Below are 356 nucleotides of genomic sequence, written 5' to 3'. Positions count from 1 at the left end.
GCGACTGAGCAATCCCAGCCCCCCCAATCCAAGCTAACGGCCTGGGGTGTGGGAGCTGGGGTGTGGGACCTGGGACCTGGGGTGTGGGACCTGGGACCTGGGGTGTGGGACCTGGGACCTGGGGTGTGGGGCCTGGGACCTGGGGTGTGGGGCCTGGGGTGTGGGGCCTGGGGTGTGGGGCCTGGGGTGTGGGGCCTGGGACCTGGGGTGTGGGGCCTGGGACCTGGGGTGTGGGGCCTGGGAGCTGGGAGCTGGGGTGTGGGGCCTGGGGTGTGGGGCCTGGGAGCTGGGAGCTGGGGTGTGGGGCCTGGGGTGTGGGGCCTGGGACCTGGGGTGTGGGGCCTGGGGTGTGGGGC

This window comes from Pristiophorus japonicus, chromosome 16, assembly GCF_044704955.1.
Source record: "Pristiophorus japonicus isolate sPriJap1 chromosome 16, sPriJap1.hap1, whole genome shotgun sequence".
Classification (NCBI taxonomy): Eukaryota; Metazoa; Chordata; class Chondrichthyes; family Pristiophoridae; genus Pristiophorus; species Pristiophorus japonicus.
This window is presented reverse-complemented; position numbering follows the sequence as displayed.